General features: G+C 40.8%; 1 protein-coding gene across 2 annotated transcripts in view; it reads left to right on the top strand.

Annotated features, from left to right (window-relative positions):
* LOC131419428 (ral guanine nucleotide dissociation stimulator-like) overlaps positions 1-15,463 on the top strand; it is a 34,587-nt gene that overhangs the window by 8,395 nt on the left and 10,729 nt on the right. Inside the window, exon 8 of one of the 2 annotated variants that reach the window (XR_009223219.1) lies at positions 10,505-10,973. The exons of the other annotated variant lie outside the window; for it this stretch is intronic. The gene's annotated coding sequence lies outside the window, so the exon portion shown is untranslated. Of the gene's footprint in view, positions 1-10,504; positions 10,974-15,463 lie in introns of those variants that run through there. 2 annotated transcript variants of the gene reach the window in all.

The raw sequence follows: 15,463 nt of genomic DNA, 5'->3' as shown, positions 1-15,463 counted from the left end.
CAACAAGCAGTGAGTTCTTGTCAGATTACTGATGCCGAAAAATGGTCTCTTGATAATAGCATAATCCCCCAGCTGCCATGTCCATCTTCATGAATCAAATTTCCAACACATATGGATCTAAAAAACTGAGGGAAATCTGGTATTTCCTTAGATGCAACTCTGAAGTAGCATGCAAGAAGGAACACAAAAATGGAGACCTAGAAGTAAATATCTAATTTGAGAACATAGACATCGAAGTGCTTTGGAAATAATATTTTGGAATCTATTGGAATATTACACAAAAAGAATAATCCACTTTAAGTAGGTTTTACTGTGACTGTATGGGGAAAAACTGAATCATCCTGTGACGTTGATAACTCGCTGCTGACTTGAAAGTACAAATAAATAAAGTACATAGTAAAGGAAAATGAGAGAACAGCATGAAAAAGGAAGATCTTTCTCTCCTCACCTGCAACTCAACCTCTCACCTCAGAAAGAAACCACTGTCTATATTTTCTATTTCACGCAGCAGAGTTTAATAAAAGAAACGTATTGTTATATTTCAAAGTTTCAAGAGCTCAAAGCACAAAAACATTTGGGATGCTGCCAAGAGACCTCACTGAGGTGCCTGCTCCATTTCATCTGCTGTCAAGACGGCCTTCTTGGCCCCTCACTTTCTCTGCCTCACTAGCAAGTCTGTCCGCCATCAGTGCTATCACCAGTCTCTCTCCTGTGCTCTTCACTGCCCTTTCCTCCTTCCTGATACCTTCCTCAGTCGCCAGAAATTGTTGGCAGTGGAGCTGTGGAATGCCCAGATCAGCTCCTGGAATCATCCCTGCCAAATCTGAAGACCGGCAGGAGTGGGCATGGGACCTGGAGTGCAGACCACTTGCGAGCACACCTGGCAGGGATTCACCTGTGTGACTAGGTGCTAGGTTTTGCAACCCTTTGGCAAGCTTGAAAGGAGTTACCAGTTGTCCTGCATTGCTGCAGGCCTGGAGTCCTTGCAGTCTCTCTGGCCAGCAGACCTGGTGGGGCTGGTCCAAGGTGTCCTCCCAGAGACCCTTCATTGCCAGGATGGGATGGAATTCTAGTACCCAGCCTCTTGAATATGTCACTGGACATCCTTATAGGGATGGAGATGTTTAAACCAGGCTTTGGTTTGGACTGGATCCCACAGTTATGCTGCTTCCTCTGTGAAGACGTGGCTATCATCCTTCTTTTCCTCTTACCCTACAAAAGTAAATCATGAAATTGAGACAAATGATAAAGGAAGCCTGCCTTTTTAGGACAATTATCCTGGCTGTTTTGTACTTCCACCCTCCCTCTATCCTCTGGGAATAGATCTGACCTGTGTCCCGGGATGTCATCAGGCAGATTTGCATCAAGAACAGAAAGCTCAAGGTCAAAACTCAAGGCTACTCCAGATCATTTCTCCTCCCCCATCCTGTTAACACCCCCTCCTTGTTTGAGTGTGTTTCTATTCTTTTCTTGTCCTTGTCACTCTCAACCTCATAAGTCCTGGCACTCTCTCTCAGGACAGTCGGTCCCCAGTCCTTTACTAAATCCCAAATCCTACCATTTCTGTGTTTTCTGATTACTCATTTGCTTAATCCATTGACCACTTGGTGTTCATAGAAGTTAAATCAATAGTGATATTATCAACCACCCCCTGTTAACGACTTACTCCCATATCCCAGATGTTCACATAATCCAAATGGTTATGTTCAAAAGTAAATAATTCAGAAAACATATTCACCCACCACAAATTCCTGATCTCTAATATTTTTATTCAAACACTCATACAGTAGATACCTGTGCCTCATGATCAGAAGTAGTGCCAGATCACCGATCCTCACCTTAATTTCCTCCTACACCTATCAATCCTGAATTCCACGGACTATGATCTCAATAATTTCCTTGGAATAATAAAAAATTCCTTACCACTCATTTATGTTGTAAACCTCCAAACCCAGAAGATCCCAATTATCTGCCATGCCGCAGCTACTGCTGGTCTTATAACAAGCTGAAGAAAAAGCATGAAACATGATCTTTTGGTACCACTGTAAATACAAAACCATCTGTATCAACTGGGAAGCATCCATAATGCCTGGAAATCTTGTTCTCTTTTTTCGTGTTGGCTCAATAACAAGACGATAAATCAATTTAAAAAATGGGCAAAGGACCAGAGTAGACTTTTCCTAATGAAGACATACAAGTGGCCAACAGGTGTATGAAAAGGTGTTCAGCATCACTAATCATCAGGGAATGCAAATCAAAACCACAATGAGCTATCACTTCACACCTGTTAAGACTGCGATTATCAAAAAAACTAAAGATGGCAAATGTTTTTGAGAATGTGGAGAAAAGGAACCCTTGTGGGAATGTAAACTAGTAAAACCATTATGGAAAACAGTATGGAGCTTACTCCAAAAATGAAAACTAGCATATGATCCAGCAATCCCACTTCTGGTATATGCCCACAGGATTGAACTCAGGGTCTCAAAGAAATACCTGCACTCTAATGTTCATTGTAGCTAATTCACGATAGCCAAGATATGGAAGTAACCTAAATGTCACTGACGGATGAATGGATAAAGAAATGGAATATTAGTCAACCTTGAAAAAAGAAGGAGTTCCTGCCATTTTTGACAACATGGATGGACCTAGAAGACGTTATGCTAAGTGAAATAAGGCAGACAGACAAAGGCAAATACTCATTTATATGTGGAATCTTAAATAGTCAAACTTATACAAGCAGAGGTTAGAATGGTGGTTGCCAGGGGTTAAGGGGATGGAGAAATGGGGAGCTGATGATCAAAGGATACAGAGTTTCAGTAATCAAGATAAATAAGTTCTGGAGATCTAGGATATGGCATAGTGCTTACAGCTAACGAGACTGTATTGCGTACATCACATTTGCTAATAGTGTAGATACTAAGAGTTCTTACTACACAATAATAGTAATAAAGGAGGTGAGAGAAAACTTTGGGAGGTGATGGATATGTTTGTGGCCTTGATGGTGGTGACAGTCTCAAGGGTGTATACTTATGTCCAAATTCATCAAGTTGTATATGGAAAAGTATGACATCATCATTGATTCTTCTGCACCTTGAAGTACGCCGTGTCCTCATCACAAGAGAAAAAAATTTGTAACTATGTATGGGGACATATGTTAACTGGACTTATTGTGGTGATCATTTCAACATTTATACAAACACTGAATTATTGTGTTGTACCGCTGAAACTAATTTAATGTTGTATGTTAACTTTACCTCAATAAAAAAAAAAAACAACAGAAAAAACCATTTTAATATTGTAAATGAGTTCAGTGAATCCCTGAAACTGCCTCATTCCCATATGAGAGTTACAGGAAGCAGAGAGGATGAAGTAAGATGGAAGAAAGTTGTACAAAACACTATTCAAATCAAAATCATTTAAGTTGATATCAACTCCTTGTGGCAAAGTTCTGTGAGCACCGATCTTCTTTCACATTTTTCCTGGAAAAGCATACCTTCAGATCCAACCCATAATAGTTTCCTCATTTGCTCTAATAAGAAAATTTTAACTTAATAAATAAAACCAAAAGCAACCCTTATGTATGAATAAAGTTAGTGAACTTTACAGAGAAAAAAGCATATTTGGACAATCTCAATAAAGGTAACAGAAGAACGGAATGATGATGAAGTCTCATTCAAGCTTACCTTTGAAAGCCAGTAAAACCAGGTTATCTTTTCAAGAATGTGTGTAGAGCTGACAACCTTGGAAGATAGAAATAGTGGCCTCCTCTGGAGCAAAAGGCAGGCTTGCTTACTCCCCAGTATAATAAAAATAACACCCTTCCCCAAACCAAAGGTCAGCAGATTTCCTGCCTCTTATTGAAGATTTGAGTTCCTTAAGCTCTGAGTTCTTGCAACCCTCTGCATGTCTCCTGACCCACTGTGTATCATCCTGCAGGAAGTGGGATTTAGTGAACCAGTGCAAATGTTGATACTCTGGCCACTGCCATTGCTGTGTCATTAAGTCCTGTGTCTCTGACCCATGGGTCTCGTATCTTTTGCCAGCATCTGTAAGACCATGGTAGCTAACTTATTCGTTTGCAGGTAAGGTAAAATATCAGACCATTGACAGTTCCAGACAAGCCCTTAAAGTAGCTAGTAGTCTTAGGAACAGAGAGCTATCCAGAACAATATGCATGGATGGTCTTCATTGAAGACTTCATACAACCAAAACTTTAATAAGTCTCTCTGACCTCTTTTATTTCTACCTCAATTAGAAGGAGAGGCACCAAGCTTTATAGACCTAGGGCTTGTGCAAGCCACCTGGAGACCTAGTGACCAGAAACTTCCCATGGGGAGCAAAGACAGATGGGCATATTTCCAAAATGGACCCATATGCCTCCCGATCATCCAAAAGACAGTACATTATCTTAATTTATGATGATTTGATTCATTAAAATCTTGTGATGGGCCAAAGATACACTTCTAAGAGGAATGAGGCACATGGCAGTTGTAAGCAGATTAACACATTTGGTGAATATCAAACTCTGAATTAACTTTAGTGTTCTAATCAATCAAAAGGTACAACAAATTTAATTAGGTAGATTAAATGATATTTAATGGTATGCCTGATTATTACTCTGCAGTAATGAACAAGCAGCTCATGTAAATAACTATAATTGGTCTTTAAAATATGATAGTCAGGACTGTTTGAGATAAGCTGGAGAGAAGGAAGGGGAGAAATAGATAAAAGCTAGCTGCTCTGACACCACTCTCAAGACCCCTGGATCTACATGTAACCCAGGAGATCTAGGCAGATGGCTGTGTGCCTAGATCCTCCTGCACTGTGGTTCTCAGGGATGTCACAGGGCTGAAGCAGCTTCCTGAATCTTGTTTACACGTCCACGTGTACAATACCCTTGACCATGGGGATGAACCACCATTCATTCATACCTTACACCCCTCTAATTAAAAATTAGATTTCAGAATCATTGTACCATTACATGATAATTTATTCCTCAAACTTGTAGGATGGCGAGCTAAAAGAAAATCAAATTTCAATGGCTTCTTTTCTTTGAAGGACCAAGATGTTCTTTCACACTTAGAATCTGGATTAGAGGATAAATCCATAAAGTCAATGGAAACAACTTAAGAAATGGACAGAGGGATACTTCATTCATGTATACACAGTAATCACAGAGACTTGAGGATATCAAAGGAAATTCTTTATTAAGAACCAAAGTTATGGATTCCTATCTTGGGTTCATTACTTTGAATTTTTGACCCAAATCATATACATTTATTGGACCATGTTCAATTCTATGATCTTTAGAAGATGCAGCCTACAGCTGAAGAGAAACAGATACAACACCAATATCTTACCCTCTCTGAAGCACAACTGAGAGCCCCTGGAGTCAGATGTTTTCTAGACAAGAAAAAGTCATTCTTCCTCTGAACAGAGAGAGTAGTGGCTATTCAAACATTCAACTTTAAATTGTTAACATGACTTGTTAGATTGTGATGGAGCAAGCCTCATACCTTCTAAGTTTCATGATTTTTCTCCAGAATACTGAGATGGATGACCTTAAAGTCCAGTTTCCCCATAAATGTCTTTATTCAGTGATAAAATTAAATTCCCTATAAAATAATTCCCATAGGGCTGGCTCCGTGGCTTAGTGGTTAAGTGTTCTGCTACTGGTGGCCCGGGTTCAAATCCGGCATGCACTAACACGTCGCTTCTCCGGCCATGCTGAAGCCACATCCCACATACAGCAACTAGAAGGATGTGCATCTATGACGTACAACTATTTACTGGGGCTTTGGGGGAAAAAAAGGAGAAGGATTGGCAACAGATGTTAACTCAGAGCCAGTCTTTCTCAGCAAAAAGAGGAGGATTGGCATGGATGTTACCTCAGGGCTGATCTTCCTCACACACAAAAAATAATAATAATAATAACAATAATAATTCCCATAAAATTGTTAAAAATATATCATAGTCTCTGACCAAGAGGAAACAAGGAAAATTGAGCAGTTGAATAGCAGTGTAATAAACTCCATGCAAGGATCTTACTGTAGCATTATGTATAATAGTGAAACTGGACATAATCCCATCTCTATCAAAGAAGAGATAAACAGATCATGGTATTCCTGTTCTTTGGAGTACCTCTAAAACTTCTAAAAAACTAAGTTAGAGTGGCGAGCACTGATAAGGAGAGACATCTATGATATATGGTTTGGGAAACAACAAATTGCAAAATGATGTAGTTATGTCATTTATGTTAAAAAAACTTTATGTGTATTTATAAATTCATAGGAAATGCCCAGAAGAATAAGCTGCAAACTCTTAACAATAGTTCCTTCTGAGTAGGGGAGTGAGTTTGCAGGGAAAGGGATGGATGGGGGAGGTTTCACTTTGCTCTACACAGATCTGGGTAATTTCACTTTTTTTACAGTATGTAACTCTTTCATAATTAGAAAAATGAGTAATGTGACCGTTTGGTGCAGGGCAACAACATTATGTTCCCCAGTCTCTGTACTGTATGTTACTGCACAGCACGGACTGTAAGAGAAAGCCCAGAGAAGCAATGAAGACAAAGAAGACATGACACCTGCAAAAAGTCAGTGGAGTATTTCTACATAACAAACCTTCCAGGTGAGTGATGGTCAGTATCTTCCACTGCTCCAGCTCTCCCAAGAAACCTAGAACCTCCCCAGGGTAAGCTGGAGGACCATGCCCGACTAATCCACTCCCTGCATGGGGCCGGTTTGTGCAGGGTGACTGCCATCAAGCAGAAAATGGACTCAGGATGGGGCGTGTGCCTTTGGAGAGGCTGGCAGAGAGGCACAAAGTGGAACACCAGCTAAGTGCACACACCTGAGAGGCGGAGTTCCAGGTGGAGACTCAAAATGTACCAAGAAACTGTGTGAAGTGAAGGAAGCTACTCAACCTCTCTGAGCCTCAGTGTCCCCCCCCTGTAAAATGGGGATCACAGGCCTACTTCACAGAGCTGTTGGGGAAGATACATAAAAGTGTCTGTTAGAATCAGTGTCACATTATTAACAAAGTCGTCTCTGACTTCAGAAAATCGATGAAAAGAATAATGTTGATGACCAAAGATGAGATGCCCAGCTTCGTAAGCAGCCCCAGCAGCATGAGAATGAGAGGAGCTCCGACTAAGCAGGGTTCTTCACAGCTCCACTGGAGAGGATAAACATGGGCTACACCAGGATAAGGGGCTGTTGTACAGTGACTTGTGTAGTGAGAGTGGGTCCCTAAAGACACTGTGAAATAGAGTTACACACAGTGGCTCCTAGGAAACAACTACAAAGCAATCAACACAGCGGATAGGCGTGGGAATGGGGCAAGCAGAGGAGGGTCAGAGCGACAAAATCTGATGGAAGACACTGAACCACGATGAGTTCCCAGCTCTGTCAACAGCTGCTGTGGTTGCGCCAGGAGATCAAACGCCTGAGACTGCTATTGTGGGGACTGCTGGGAGCACAGTGGTCACTGCGGCCATACCCCAACAGCAGTGCATCAGAGCACACACACCCTGAGACTTTCCTCTCCATTAATCCTTGTTTTAAGATGATGAATATTCTCATGTTACAATGTCTCCTTCCAACACTTGTGGACCAGTGTCATCAGAACCCCCTGAAGAGGGCACAGGCCAGAGTAGGATGGAACACTGGGGGCTGGGGGAGCGGCGCTGCACCTGACTACACGGACTATCACCTGGGCCTATTGAACACGAGAGAAGAACCCTAGGATGTGGTCTAACAAGACTTCCCTATCTTACCACATTCAGAGACACTACACACTCTCATTCTTTCTTTACAAAACTGTTAAAGAATTCATGTGTCATTAATTCATAAAGAGGCAAATTCTTGACAAAGTGACAGGGTCCAGTTTCCATGACCAGGTTTTTCAGTTGTTTTGATAATATCCCACATTCAGGAATCGGAAATGTAACCTATTGGGATGTGTAATATAAACAGGGAGTTTTTTTCATGTAGATCAACGCCCAGATTTTTAGGGACGACATAAATCATGAAAGCTGCTAACCATTCCTCCACAGGTTTCAATAAGACATTTAAGTTAATTTACCAATCTCAGGAAAAGAGAATTTGGCAATTCAAGTTTTTTGTTTCTGCATTCAAACATACAGTACAGCTAAGAGAATGAGCAGAAAAAAATTAACAGGAAGGTCTTGCTTGCATTTTATCTTTTGCAAATAAGCAAGATATTTTATGCTCTGTTCCTTTCACAACTCTAATCAATTTTTAAAGAATATGGTACCTCTGACTATCCCTAGGCATGTTTATGTGGGAACCTTGCCAGAATCCAAAGCAGAGATGTTAAAGGTGACGGGTTTCAAATGCTGCCCAAGTGCTGTCTACCTTGAACATCCCTCTCCCAAAGCTGGATGACTAGTCTCTTCCTGAGTGATCAGAGTCGCCATTCGTGTCCCTGAGAGACTGGCCACTCAGGCCTGAGCTGAGATTAGGTGATCAATCTAAAGGGCAAAATGATTAAGCTATTCTCGTCTTAAGGTTGCTGCTTTGGAGGCCACTGCCCTGGAATGCGTTGGTGAAAATGGCCTACTAGATACTTGCCTGGGAATTGGGTTGTTCTCCTCTGCTCTTAGCGGATCCTGGGGAAACCAGTGATTAACCTCACAGATGCCTTAACTTCCACACCTGTGAAAAAGGCAAGAAAGAGCCAGTGTTACCACCCAGCAAAGCTCTTAAGTTGTACTTGCAAGACCAGCCACAAGGGGGAATCTCTCTCAAAAGCTGATGAAAGGATGGCACTTTGGCTGGAGAAGGCAGAGGGCAGCAGGCAAAGTGGAAAGTTTCTGGGATGTCAAACCAGTTCCCATAAGCATTTTAGAGAAGCACCTGGCCCTGGACTTGGTAGGGGGCTGTGGAAAGACCCACAGGCACGCAGGTGGGAGGAGGAATCAAACAACGGAGGAAGGCGGTGTGGAAGAGGCACGAGTCCGACTTCTATTTTGGACAAAACCAGTTGCACGCTGCAGGCCCTTGGCTGCCCATGCAGCCGCCACATCCTCCTAACTCCCTGGTCCCGCTAGTCCCGTCGCATCCCTCTGGGATTCAGTCCACGTGCAGCGGGTGCAGGACCAGAGTCCTGAGTCAAGGGCGGTGTGTCCCTCGGCCAAGCGCACACAGCCCTGTTCCTCCCCCCAGGGTTAGGCACCGCCCCATGCTCACAGCCTCCTGGGATTTGTAGTCCTGCGGTCCTGCAAGCTCCCAGCTGGGAGCGTTTAAGAGACAAAAGCTCCCAGCATACACAGCTAGGGGCCCCAACTCCTACCTTGTCCCCCCGCCCCTGGTCCCCATCCCTCTGCTTCTCCACCCCACTCTCTATTCCGCCTCTTCTCTATACCATGACCACTCTCTATGCCCTGCCCACCCCCCAGAGTATGCGCAGTGTGGTTGGGCTACATCCCTTGAGGCCAGCACTCAGGTAGGGGTGGGGCTCACCAGCCTGGCTATTGCTGAGGATGCTTGCAGCCCTCCTGGAAACTTCCTGGCCAGTATTTGAAGGGTAAATTCTATATCTAAAATGGAAATATTGGGTGCCTGGGATTCTGGAATTTGCCTTTACAAGGCCACCTGTCCTATCATCCCCTCCATCCCTCCAGGTTGCCATGATCCTCCCTCTGGTTCCCGTGGTCAAGGTCGCTGCAGAGATCTTTCCCTTGGACCTCGCCCACCTGAAGGGCCCATACCCATCATAAAAACTCAAAGCCATGCCACTTGCCAAATTGAGGCAAAAATGGAAAGACCCAGGGGGACACGCAAGGATGAGGGCATTAATAAATCCATCTGATGATGTCATGAGTGAACGTGTTCCACTTTAAAACAAAACATTGCTGTTATTCTGAGATATTGAGTTAGGATCTTTGTGCAAATATGAAGGATTTAAAATGTTTATTGATGTATAACATGAGTACAGAAATATATGCAGAAATCATCCATGTAAACCTCAAAGAATTATTACAAAGCGAGCACACTTGTGTGACCAAGAACTAGCACCAGCTTCATTCCAGCGCCAACAATCCATTTCTCCCTCCTTCCTCCCAAAAGGTAAGCGATATCTTACCAGCAAACACTGTATATCGAGTTTGTCTTCTTATACGAGTTTTTTATTACAGAACAATTTAAACAATATACAAAATAAACAAAATAGCATAGTAGGCCCGTCACCCAGCTTCAACAACTACTAACTGTCAGCCAATTTTGTTTCATCCACATTCCATCCCATTCCCACCTCACTTTATTATTCTTTTAGTCCTTTGTGTGTGGGGGGTGTAAGATGTACGCACACTGAAAGACACAACTCTCAACTGTACAGTTTTGGCAAATAAACATGCCCATATAACCTTCACCCCTTTAAGAATAGAATAGTTCCATCACCCCCAGAAAACTCCTTCCTGTTCCTTCCCAGGCAATTTTTTCTTTCCCCCGAGGCAACCACTGCTCTGGTTTTTTCATCATAGGTTCATCTTGGCTGAAATCATCCCAAGTGTTTTGTTTTCTGTCCAGCTTGCCTCCCTCAACACGAGGTTGATGAGACTCACCCAGCATGTGTGTGTCAGCGTTTGCTCCTTGGCATGGCTGAGGGCGTTCTGCTCTGTGGTTGCCCTACAGTGCGCTCGTCTTGCAGGTCATCTCCTGTGAACATTCTTGTACAAACCCTTTTTTTTGCTTCTTAATTCCTTTATTAGCATTTAAGTGACACACCTTTGCATTTTTTAGTGGTTGGTCCAGATTACAATATGCATCTTTAACATATCACTGCCTACCTAGACTTAATAGTGCACCAGTTTAATCAATGTAAAATATGGAAGCCTTGCTACAGAACAGTTCCATTTACCTATGTCTGTCCATTATGTTATTGTTGTCATAAATTTTACATCTACCCATGTTGTAAATCCCACAATACAATGTTATAATTTTTGCTTTAAATAGTCATAGGTCTTTTAAAGAAATTAAGAGAAAAAATTTAAGTATTTGGAGGGAGATGCTTTGAGGCTCTGCAAATGTACTGTTTCTTCTTTAAGTTTCACCCACAGTTTTTGCATTCTTCAGTCAGTCTTGCTCACAGTAATTATTACTGTGGTGTTCTAGTGGCAATTTTCTATTTCATGCTATCCAGCCACGTTTTTATTTGGAATTCTGTGAGGAAGATTCCCCCCCTACTTCTCCCTTCCTTCTTCCTCTCTTTCTCTCTTTCTCTCATTCTTTTTTTTTTTCTCTTTCTTTCTTCCTTTCTTATTTAATCTATTTCATATCAGTATAGACTCATGGATATTTATTTTGTTCTCTGGGTAATAATCCAATGCTACCATTATTTATTTTGTTGCTCACAATTTTCCAGCTTGAGCCATTGGGAAGTCTTTCAGATTGATTCCTTTTGACACATCTCATCATTTTCTGTGTTTTTTTTAAAGCACTTTCCTACTTTCTGGCATTACAAGGTGTTCCAGGTTCATCTTGTATTTTCCATCTCCAGCCCTAGAATTAGCCACTTCTCCAAGAAAACCTGCTTCTTTTTATTGGAGAATGATATAAATGCAGATCTGGGAGCTAGGTGTGCTCATTGATACTAGAGTGTAACTGCTTCTAGACCCACTCAGCAGAGCTTGGAAATGTATGTATGAATATAAACTCAGGTATACACATCTATCTGTTGATCTATCCATCTATCTATCAATCTAACTATCTATCTGGATAGAGATATTAAAAGAGACATGGATTTATACTGATACTTCCAACTCCAATCCAGCACCACAGATTTTATTCTAGCATTCTCCTTTTGTTTATATGTAACTTCTTTTACCAACAGTGAGAAACTTAACTCCAGTTATCTACAATATATTTACTAATGTGTCAACTAGTTTCAGAATTGCTAATCCATACCCTTATGAGAAACACATTTATCACCTAGTGTACAGTGTTTTTGTCCAGTACTTTAGATTTACAGTATCCCGTCAAAGCACTGTCTTCCAAAGTTACTTAGGTCAGGACCTTTCACCCCCACCCCTTCTGTGTGGTTATGTCAGGTGCTTGTAATACAGTGAGATTCATTTGTTGCTGCATTCCATCTGAGTTCCCCAGCATCCTGATTGATTTTTAAAATTTGCAGAGTAAAATTCACTCTTTGCGGTGTACAGTTCTACGGGTTTTGACAACTTTATGGTCGTGTATCCATCTCTACAGTACCATACAGAGCTGTTTTTTTCACCCCCAAAATTCTCTCATACTGTCTCTTTGTAGTCAACCGCTTCCCCCACTCCATCCCTTGGCAACCACTGATCACTTTCCATCTCTGTAATTCTGCCTTTTCTAGAAAGTCATGTAAATGGAATCATATACCATATAGCCTTTTGCATCTGGCTTCCTTCACTTAGAGAAATGCCTCCAAGATTCATCCATGTTGTTGTGTGAATCAAGAGTTTATCCTTTTTATTGCCAAGTACTATTCTAATGTCCCGATGCACCACAGCTTCTTTCTCGACTCACCTGATGAAGGACACTTAGTTTATTTCCAGCTTTTGGCAATTATGAATAAAATGGCTATAAAGATTCACACAAAGGTTTTTGTTTAAACATTAGTTTTTAATTTGTTTCAGTAAATACCTAGGAGGGGGATATCTGAGTCATATAATAAATGTATGTTTAACTTTATAAGAACCTGCTAAACTGTTTTCCAAATGCAACTATCATGTTGCATTCCTAGTTCTAGTTGCTCCTAGTCCGCACCAGCACTTGGTATTTGCAATTTGATTTTTTATTCTAGCTATCTAATATGTGTGCGGTCTCTTATTGTGGCTTCTGCTTCCTTTATGAAAGTGAGTTCTGCTAAATATAGAATCCTGTGTTGACTTTTGGGTTTTCATTTTGCACTTGAAGGATGTCATTTTGTTATTGATTTGTCTCTTTTGTGTTTGATAATGTATCATCCATCATTCACATTATTTCTCCCTGTATGTAATGTCTTCCCATGTATATATGTAGTTCCTTGACTGCTTTCAAGATTTTCCTTTATCTTTGGATTTTAGCAGCTTGACTATCACGTGCCTAGGTATGGTTTTAATTTGTGTTTTATTTTGTGGGTTTCCTGACTTTCTTGGATCTAAAATTTTAGATTTTCCACCAAATTTTGAAAGTTATGCTATTACTTATTGATTTACCTTTCTGCCTCATTTAATTTTTCTGTCTCTCCCCTCTGCTGGAGACTCAATCATCTCACAGGTTGTAAGGCTCTCTTCATTTTTCTTCAAAATTTTTACATTCTTTTCTTCAGGCTAGATAATTTCTATTGCTCTATCTTCATGTTTCTTCTACTGTTTCTCATCTACCGGTAAACTCAAAAGTATTTTTTTATTTCATCTTCTTATTTGGTACTTTTTTGTAATTTCCATTTCTCTGCTGAGTTTCAACATCTGTTCATTCATTATGAGAATATTTTTCTTTACCACCATGATCATCTTTATAATAGTTACTCTCTTATCCTTGTTTGCTAATTGCAACACCTTGAGGATAGCTTCTACTGCCTGCTTTTGCTCATATATGGATTACATTTTCCTATTTCTTCAAATCTCATGATTTTTCAAAATTGTGTACTGGAAACCATGAATGATAGTTATAGAGACTCTGGATTCTATTGTATTCCTTTGAAGAGTGTTGTTGTTTTTCTAGCAGAGAGTTAACTTGGCTGGACTGAAACTCCAATCCTGTCTCCTTTACAGTGAGCATAGCTGAAATCCTCATTCAGGTCTTTCATCTTCCAACTGTTGTTTACACAAGGCCCTCTGGGGCCTACCGTGCATGTGTGTTGTTCAAAGATCTGCCAATTTGGTGTGTGTTGGGGGGAGACATTCATACATATTTTGAGATTTTCCTCTTTGTGTGTCCCTCCCTTCCAGAATTTCTCCCCTAACTTTCCAGCTACTCTGCCAGCCCCAAAATATGTCCTGCAGCATTACAAGTAAGACTGTAGTTTTTCCCCTGTCTGGGCCATGTACAGATTTTGGAATGCTTTGAGGCAAAAGACTCAAGCTTGCAAATATCTCCTGGTGCAATTCCCATCACTTAAGGGAAGACGCTGTCTCAGTTCTGCTTGCTTTGGAAGAGATTTATACATACACACACATACACATTTATTATATGTATATTACATATAGATAAATGATTCTCTATAAATATATATAATATTTTATGCAGATTTTATCATTGTTATCTGTGAGAGTGTTAGTTCAACAAGCTACTCCACCATTACTGGAAGCCAGACCTTGTCTTTTTTGGATTTTATATAAATTGAATTATAAAATATATTGCCTTTTGAATATAATTTCTTTTATGCCGCATTATGATTGTGATAGTTATCTATGCTATTGCATGTAGCTAGTGTTTGTTTATTTGTTGGAAATAATTAATTTTTTTAAATGGTCATAAAATATGCATAACATAAAATTGACCATTTTAACCATTTTTAAGTGTACAGTTCAGTGACATTCAGTACATTCACATTATTGTGTAGCTATAACCTCCAACCATCCACAGAACTATTTTTACCTTGCAGTGAAACTCTGTGCACATTAAGCAACAACTCCCTGTTGTCTCTCCCTCTTGCCCCTGGGAACCACCATTTTCCTTTCTATTCCTATGAATTTGACTACTCTAAGTACCTTATATGAGTAGAATCATACACTATTTTACTTTTGTGGCTGGCTTTATTTCACTTAGCATAAAGTCTTTAAGGTTGATCCATGCCATAGCATGTGTCAGAATTCCTTCCTTTTTAAGGGTGAATGGTATTCCACTGTGTGTATCCAGCACATTTTTTTTGTCAATTCATCCGTTGATGGACACTTGGCTTGCTTCCAGCTTCTGGCTATTTTGAATAACACTGTTAATGACAGGGGTGTATGTATATGTCTTTTTACCTCTGCATTCAGTTCTTTAGGGTGTATACCCATAAATGGTGTTCTGAGATTCATTTTCTCCCATGTGGGAGGGTTCCCCAGACCTCCAACAAGCAATTCTTGGAATGTCAGCTGGTCGTCAGATAATTCAACTCAATTTGATGCTGTCAACCCAGAGATACATCCGATTCCACAGGTTGAGGGCTCAGTCCTATAAGACTGCACACCCACCCAACCTCACTTCAACTTCATATGCTAGTTAGAAGCCCAGGTTGTTTCCTGTACTTCTGACTGACTGGCTGTAAACCAGAGCTTCCCACAACCTCCTCCTTGGGTTTGATTAATTTGCTAGAGTGGCTCACAAAACTCAGAGAAACATTTACTAGATCACCAGTTTATTATACAAGGATATAACTCAAGAACAGCCTGATGGAAGTGGCGCATAGGGAAAGGTATGTGAGAAAGAGCACAGAGCTTTTATGCCATCTCCAGGTGCACCACTCTCCAGTCACTCCTTGTCATTGGCAA

This window comes from Diceros bicornis, chromosome 21 (genome assembly GCF_020826845.1).
Source record: "Diceros bicornis minor isolate mBicDic1 chromosome 21, mDicBic1.mat.cur, whole genome shotgun sequence".
Classification (NCBI taxonomy): Eukaryota; Metazoa; Chordata; class Mammalia; order Perissodactyla; family Rhinocerotidae; genus Diceros; species Diceros bicornis.
This window is presented reverse-complemented; position numbering and strand designations above follow the sequence as displayed.